The sequence below is a fragment of the Geotrypetes seraphini genome, chromosome 1, assembly GCF_902459505.1.
Source record: "Geotrypetes seraphini chromosome 1, aGeoSer1.1, whole genome shotgun sequence".
Classification (NCBI taxonomy): domain Eukaryota; kingdom Metazoa; phylum Chordata; class Amphibia; order Gymnophiona; family Dermophiidae; genus Geotrypetes; species Geotrypetes seraphini.
This window is the reverse complement of record NC_047084.1, coordinates 65,390,205-65,398,129: the sequence shown is the minus strand read 5'-3', so window position 1 is coordinate 65,398,129 and position 7,925 is coordinate 65,390,205.

The window sequence follows — 7,925 nt, the reverse complement described above, 5'->3', positions numbered from 1 at the left end:
GTGTGGGAGGGGAACCCCCCACTTTACTTAACAGACATTGCGCTGCCGTTGGGGGGGGCTTGGGGGTTGTAACCCCCCCACATTATACTTAAAACTGAACTTTTTCCCTAAAAAACAGGCAAAAAGTTTGGTTTCAAGTATAATGAGGGGGGGTTACAACCCCCCAAACCCCGCACAACGCCAGCGCGATGTCTGTTAAGTAAAATAGGGGGGTTCCCCACCAACATCTCCCGTCGAAACCCTTTAAAATAGTGCTTTTCTTCGGCACGCCGTCAACCTTGCACTCAGTTGTCTGCGCGCCGTTATCGCACGTGATTTTGTCTATGAACCCATAGCAGGTGGTCCATTCTTTAGTATACAAGCCTCTGTCCCTGTGTGACTATTGACCAGTTTCCCCAATCTCAGGGCCAATGCGGTAAGCTGCATATTAGAACCATGCACTGATAGCTAAGCACACACACACATACACCCTCCCCTTTTACTAAACCGCGAAAGTGGCGCTGAATGCCCTACATTGCTGCCGTTGCTCATTGAGTTCCTATGAGCATCAGGAGCAGCGCGGGGCATTCAGCGTGGCTCCCTGCACTAATAACCGTTATCGCAGTTTAGTAAAAGGAGGGAATGGTTGGGGTATTTTTTTTAATTGAATGTTTCAAATTAAACAATTAAATATTGTACAGAGAAACTCAAGGGAATAGGAATAATGTTACAATAAATTTAAATCTTAAAAGGAAATAATTATCCCCAATATTAGACCTCATAAAGGTAAGGGAGGATTACATAGCGGAGTTCAATATAGAAGAATAAAATAAAAACAAAGCAAAAGTCAAAGAGCAAAATATCCCAGTACAACCATTCATCTCAATATTAACAATCAGTTGAAACTGTCTTAGAGGACCTATTACAAAGCTGTGGCAAAATGTGGCCTTAGTGTGCCCTTTTGCAGGTCTTTCACACATGCTAAGGCCACTTTTAGCCATGACCAGGAAATGACCAATTTTCCATTTTCTGATTTAATGGCCATTCACTAACATTGCCATTAGCGTGCAGCCATTAACAAAAATTAACGTGTGAGCCGTTACCTTCACCTATTTTGTAGGCGATAAGGGCTCGCACAATAAACTTGCGCCGACCAACATGTGGCAGTGCCGATGCACTGATTAGTGCAGAAACACCCATTCTCCATCTTCACACATGCCGGGGGTGTCAGGGGTGTGTTCCTTGGTGGCAGGAGGGAGTGTGTATTTCTCCTACTTCTACTTCTGGGGGGTTATAGGGGGCCGTTGCTTGGTGGCAGGAGGGAGTGGGCATCTTTCCCGCTGCGGAGGGGGGGTAGTAGTGTCAGGTGATTGTGCAACATGGCAGGAGAAAGCGGGCATCTCTCCTGCTGATCTTCAATTTGTTTTTTTTAATTATTATTATTATTTTAATTTGCGGGGGGGGGGGTGCGGTAGGTCTGAGCAGTCAAGCTAATCTGGGCCTTAGATTCCTCCCCCTTGTATCATGGGATAAGAAGGAGGAGCCTAAGGCATGTGGGGCCTTAGGCATTGGGCCAATCAGGGCCTTAGGCCCCTCCCCATTCATCACATAATGCACCAGGGAGGGAAAGGCCCACCATTTTGGAGCAGCTAGCCAACGAGCAGGACGGATTGAGCTTCTGTCCTGCTCCAGTGTATCTAAAAAGGTATTAAGGGGGGTTCAGGGGTGGCAGGGGACCTCCAGTGGCAGGAGAGAGTGGGCATCCCTCCTGCCCTTTTTTCAGGGGGGAAAAGTAGGAGATGTTCAGGGGCGCATGGCGTGGGAGTGGGCCTTTGGGCCATCCTGCCATATTGCTGCCATTTGGGGGGAATTGCATTGGCAGGAAGGAGAAGGCATTCCTTTTGCCAAATCATTACTGTTTGAGGGAGAGAGTTTAGCATGGCAGGAGGAAGTGGGAATTCCTCCTGCTGTTTTCGCTGGCGGGGGGAGGGGGGGGGGGCAAATGACAGAAGGGAATGACCATCCCTCCTGCCATTTTTCATTAGCGCGGGGGTTCTTCCCGGTGCTACATTCATTGGTTCGTTTGAGAGGGCTGTCATTGACGGGGAGGGGAGGGGGCTTTTTTATTTTTCTTTTTAATGGGGCAGATATTGTGCGTGTGTAACATATGCAACACCCTGTGCCCATTAAAAAAAATAAAGGGGAAAAAAAGGTTTCTTGCCCGAACGGCTGAGTGGCAAGAGCCTGCTTATGGGCTTCCCCTGCCTCTCAGCTGTTTGGGCTTCCCCTGTTGGCTCTGCATCTGTGTGAGAATCACTCTCACAGCAGTCAATTGGATGGCAGAGTCAGGGATTATGCCGAACATCTGCGTGAATAATTTGCATGCAAACTTTTTAGTGCATCAGTAACACTTTCTGAATTGACCAAAAAAATCGGATCGATGCAGACTCGCACGGTCTTATCAATCCTCTTAGTGCATCCAGCCCTTGGACTTTCTCCCCATATGCAGTCAGTACCTCAGGACTCTCCATAGGCTCTGACACTCATAGGACTTCTACGAGCATCGGAGGTTTTACCGCCACCGCCAGCGATAAAAAAGCCTAACATGGATTCATAAAAGGGGGGAGGTTGTTATTGCTACATCATAGATGTTACAAACAAATACTAAAATGGTCTCCTTTATACTTTCTAGCCTCAGTGGGTCCTGCGTGACTCTTGTACCTTATGTTGCTATTAACATCAAAATAATCCTGTAACTATTGATCACAGTAGTTTGTTACACTAGAACAAACAGATGCAAACAAACATTCTCGTAGAGACAGGTAATTAGAGCAGATTTATCAAGTAATCTCCTGCTTTAAACCTATAGGGAAATTCTTTGTAAATTAGGTCTCATGTGCATGCTGACATGTTAGAAAAACAAAGTTGGACATCAGATTCTACCACCAGAGCTGTTCTAGTTGAATTTGAATTCAGAGGAAACACACATTTTATTTATTTATAGAATTTATATAGCACTTATAGCCTGCCCTAAGTGGTTTACATTCAGGTACTCAAGCATTTTTCCCTGTCTATCCTGGTGGGCTCATACTCTTATCTACTGTACCTGGGGCAATAGGGGATTAAGTGACTTGCCCAGCATCACAAGGAGTAGTGTGTGATTTGAACCCACAACCTCAGGGTGCTGAGGCTAAATCTCTAACCTCTGCGCCACACACTCCCCCATAATAATAGCAGTCGGTCAGGTACAGAAATACTTTTCTGATCCATTTTTGGGGGTGGGCTGGGAGTTTCCTGTTATAATATTTTCCAGTTTGTAGATTATGTTTACTGAGGATTCAGTTTCATCCTTTTGCAAAACTTGCATAAGTACAGTGTTTGAATTGTTTAAAACTTTTTCATTCTTTTTTTTTATATATTCTTTATTCATTTTCAAAATTACATTAAGTGTAAAATATATTCATTCACAGTAACAATAAATATATCACTTATAAACAATCATTGGTACATTATATAAATTTTATCCCTTCCCCTTTCCCATCCCTCCCATCCATATCTTCCATTATTATATAATATATGTAATAAGAAAAATACCCCCTCCCTATATCCTGAATTGATAATTAAAAGGGAAATAATTTTACTTAATCCTTACAATATTTTGTTAATGGTTTCCACACATCCTGAAATTTCTTAAAGTATCCCCTTTGTAAAGCAATAAATCTTTCCATTTTATAGATATGGCATAAAGAATTCCACCAAAAGTTATAATTTAATCTCTTCCAATCCTTCCAATTATATGTAATTTGCTGAATGGCAACCCCAGTCATTATTAGTAATAATTTATTGTTGTTAACAGAAATCTGACTTTTTGCTCTCATTTCCATACCAAATATCACAGTATCATAAGATAATGCCACTGGGTTATCTAATAAATTATTAATTTGGTCCCAAATTGATTTCCAAAAATTCATAATATATGGGCAATGAAACAATAAATGATCTAAAGTTCCTACTTCTAGATGACATTGCCAGCATCTATTAGACAAAGAACTATCTAAACTTTTTCATTCTATTAATATTCCTTTTTCTGATTTTTGTTGTTTTAACAGGTGGTTCGGTTCTTACACTTGATCAGAGTCCAAAGGATTTCTCATCCCTAATGGAGCCCACAGGTACAGGCAGGGAATTATTCCCACACCTCCTCTCCCATCTCATAGTATATCTCATTTGATACACCAAGCTGGAACCATCCTCAGCTCCTTATACTGGCTTTATATTTTTAATTTAACCAACTTAGGGTCTCTTTTATCAAGCCGAATAGGGTGGGCCAGCATGGTAAATGCTCCGAAGCCTGTAGGAATTGAATGGGCATTGGTGCATTTACCGTGGCTTTGTATAAGGAGCCCTTAATTTCTCAAATGCTTAAACAAGCAGAAATGTGATTGCAATGCATTAAGAGCACAAAGCTGTAGAGCTACTACAAGAGAAACTGAGGGAGAAAAAGCATTTTACCAGAGGAAATTATCTTATTTGCAGCAAGGGAAATTGAAGCTCTTTCTAAGGAAAATACACAATATTTAGGTTTATTATTGCATGATAAATCAGAGCCAGGATATAATTATATTCAAACTTCCTCTAATTAATATGTTCTTTTCAGCACTGAACATTTCTCAGAAACTTAAAAGCAACAGTCCATGTTGTTTACAGTAAAGGACGCGATACAGAAGCAGATAAATTTGACTGGACCTGACCTTATGCCCTCTTTTGTCCTTGACTTTCTTCTTTATTTGCCTATCAACTATATCTGTTTTAGAGCCAAAACAGTCTATAAATAATTCTAGCACCTCATATTTGTATTGGCTCTTATTCAACAAACTGCATGAAAAAAATCCCAACATTAAGGAAAATTTGACTGTTCTGGTTAGCATCTGTATCTAGGGCGTAGCTTTGTCATTCAGACGCAGTAACGCAAATGGTAAAAAAAACCAACAGGATATTCACATCCTTCAGCCACAATTATTCATTCTGTGCACCAGGAAACAAAAAGTGCTAAATGGTTGTGACAGATTCTGTTACCCAACACATGCTTTAAAAATCAAGTTTCTATTTGGACATACAGAATTCATCTCATCAATTTGAAGATTGTCTGTTTATCCTTCTCTCACCCCACTGACAGCAAATAACACAAGCTTGTTTGAGCAGAAGGTTCACCGTCTGGTTCTTTATTTCTACTTGCTGGTTCTTCTAGAAATTTCAGTCAATATTCAGCAGCACAGCAGCTGCATAACAGTAAGTGGATGATTTACCTATTAATCTTTATGCTGGATTTTCAGCTGTTTCTGTGATGTTATCCACATTTATTACCCATTTAAGTGGGACCACTGAACATGCAGTCCTAAAATTGATATTACATTATACTAAAAAGATCTTACGAGGGGGTGCTGAAAAAGTTCTCAGCCCAACCAAGAAGAGAATGACTTGGCTATGGTTCAATCAATGATCTGAAATAATGTCAAAACATAGACTTTCATTTCTGCAGATTGACAAAATAAAATAACACTCTTCAGCTACAGAGGCAAGATAACGCTCAGAATTTATTTATTATTTATTTATTTTATTTTTAAAAAATTTCTATCCCGCTTATCTACTAAGCGGGTAACAGTTGGTACATGCAAAAAAATAACAGACATTACATATACATTTTCAAATAAAAACACATATTAAGAACCATCATCTTATTTCCAAATCACATATCAGTGCCATTTTCTTTACTGGTTTCAGATCGATCAAGTAAGGAAAGCTCTCAGAAATAGACTGGTCTTTAGCAATTTTTTTAAAAGATTTGAGGTCTCCACATAATCTAACCCCCTCTTCTACAAAACTGCGCTAGCAGTTTCTAGCGCAGAGAGCCACGCTGAATGGCCCGCGCTGCTCCCGATGCTCACAAGAGCTCTATGAGTGTCAGGAGCAGCGCGGGCCATTCAGCGCAGCTCCCCGTGCTAGAAACTGCTATTGCAGTTTCATAGAAGAGGCCCTTAGGTCCGGATTCTGCAAAGTGCGTCCAGATTGTAGGCCAATCAGCCAATCGGGAGGCACGTTTTCTAAAAAAAAAAAAATGCTCCCCAGGCAGGCCCCCATATATTGAAGGTGCCTCCGGGAGCCTAGGGAGGCCCGCGTCTCCCTAGTAGAGTGGGAGAAGCTTACAATGTAGGCCAGCAAAATGCTGGCCTACATGGTAAGTAGATGCGGCCACTATAATTAATCATGGCAAGAGATCTCCCTGCCGCGATTAGTATAGTGATTGCAGCTATGGCTGCCAGTCTCCCCTCCCCCCTGATGATCGCGGCATGCCTAACCCCTCCTGCCAAAAGATCCCTCACGGTCACCGGCATGAAGGTACTCAACCCATCCTGCTGGTAGGCCCTGCCCCCAAAGATCGCCGTCAGGAGGGTGCCCAATCCCTCCTGCCGGACCCCCCCAATGACACGCCCCAACCCCCCCTCCCCGGCCCCCCCTACATATACACAAAACCCACTACTCCGGACCCCACCCTCAGGCTTACCAGCAAGTTAGCCGGACGGTTCCTCGCACCGTCCGGCCAGCAGGCCCGCCTCTGTCCACATGAGGCAGACCCGCCCCTTCCCTGCCCAACCCATAGGATTCTAGGGCCTGATTGGCCCAGGTGCCTAAGGCCCCTCCTATGGCGCAATTAAGTATAGCAGCCGCATCTAAAGTAACCCGATTCTGTAACCGGTGTCTTCAACATGGACATAGGGTTACAGAATCGGGTTTAGTTTGGGCATTTAGTTTGGGTGTCCTATACAGAATCTGGGCCTTAGTGTCCCTTTCATTAAGTTCCAAAGTCTTGGTACATTCTGAATATTTTCCTCAATTAATCTCATAGTTGATTCTGACCGTAAATTTCAGTTTGGGATATAGCTCCTCAAAATTTGAATCAGGAATTTGGTTGGTTGGGCTGAGAACCTTTCAGCACTCCCTCTTATAATTCGCAGTTATGTAACATTCAGTTTCAAAGCTAACAATAAGAGCAACTAGAAAGTAACTAGGAATTATATAAAAATAAAAATGATTAAAAAATCAGTACAGCGACAATTAAAAGACACCAACTAAAATGACATCAAATACCCTAAGATCATTACAGGTCTAATACATATTTTTTAAACATAAATAATCTCTAGTTCCCCTGATAGATAAAGGAGGAGCATTCTAAATTACTGCTGCCTGCTAGGGTAATCAATTACCTAGCAATTTATGAGATTTTACGGATTTCAGCGATGGAAATCCTAGCAGTAGTTTCTTTCTCATATTCCTTGAGAGTAGAAATGACTATATTTGGAAATGATCTGCCATATATGTAGGTAATTATCCACATAAAAATTTATAAGCCTAACACACAAACTTTAAAATGTGATCTAGATTTCACAGGAGCAGAGAATGCCACAGTGGTAAGAAATCCAAGAGAGCATGGAAAAACCACAAAGGATCCTTATCAGTGGGAAAAAAGAATAAAACAAGAGATCAGCCATGTCTGTAATCATGTGGCAGATAAGAAACTGTCATCTTCCATCTCCTGCTTCCTTATCTATCAACATAGAGTGCAATAGCTGTCATTGAAAAAATGCAGAGAGCCCAGTTTCAACAAGGGAACTTTCAGATACACTTATATTAAACCTAATTGGGACAAAAAGGTATAGGGCTCTTGAGACGTTCACAGTTCGTCTGTAATAACCTAGAATCATCTACCTTGAATTTACATTTAGAAAGATTCATGAAGGCTGTCTTTAAAATACACAGGGTAATTCATGATCCTACTGGCGTACATATATTAATCATACTGCTTTGAATCTGAGTTTTAGAAATCCCCAGGCAACAAAGTCAAACTTGTACCATACTTTGTAGTGCTCAAGTGCTCTTGACTTTTGTCT